The 623-nt window shown below is 53.6% G+C and overlaps 1 non-coding gene across 1 annotated transcript; it reads left to right on the forward strand.

Moving 5' to 3' along the window:
- The first annotated feature begins 187 nt into the window (after positions 1–187).
- LOC123179667 (5S ribosomal RNA) lies at positions 188–306 on the forward strand. The gene has a single exon (XR_006490538.1). It is a non-coding gene; the product is annotated as a 5S ribosomal RNA (ribosomal RNA).
- Positions 307–623: the final 317 nt, after the last annotated feature.

Genomic DNA, 623 nt, shown 5'->3' on the forward strand with positions numbered 1-623 from the left:
GATTCACGGGTCCAGCGTCGGCGTTGTGGCGCGGCAAGCGTGCACTGGTGCGGTTGAGAGGGAGGGGTGGAAACCGCGTTAAACTCGTCTCCGTAGTTGAGAGGGAGCGGCCAAAGCAATGTACAATCGTCTTTGTAGTGGAGCTGGGAGGGGCAAGGATAAGGGACGAAGACCGGGGTAACATGTCGGATGCGATCATACCAGCACTAAAGCACCGAATCCCATCAGAACTCCAAAGTTAAGCGTGCTTGGGCGAGAGTAGTATTAGGATGGGTGACCTCCTGGGAAGTCCTCGTGTTGCATTCCCTTTTTAATTTTTTTCGCGCCGCTTGCAAAACAAAACGCACGTGTAAGTAATATATTTACCGTGTTTTATTATTTTGCACGAGTGCGGTAAGTCATAGCTGGGTGCTCACGATTCACGGGTCCAGCGTCGGCGTTGTGGCGCGGCAAGCGTGCACTGGTGCGGTTGAGAGGGAGGGGTGGAAACCGCGTTAAACTCGTCTCCGTAGTTGAGAGGGAGCGGCCAAAGCAATGTACAATCGTCTTTGTAGTGGAGCTGGGAGGGGCAAGGATAAGAGACGAAGACCGGGGTAACATGTCGGATGCGATCATACCAGCAC

Source organism: Triticum aestivum, unplaced genomic scaffold, assembly GCF_018294505.1.
Source record: "Triticum aestivum cultivar Chinese Spring unplaced genomic scaffold, IWGSC CS RefSeq v2.1 scaffold210573, whole genome shotgun sequence".
NCBI classification, from domain to species: Eukaryota; Viridiplantae; Streptophyta; class Magnoliopsida; order Poales; family Poaceae; genus Triticum; species Triticum aestivum.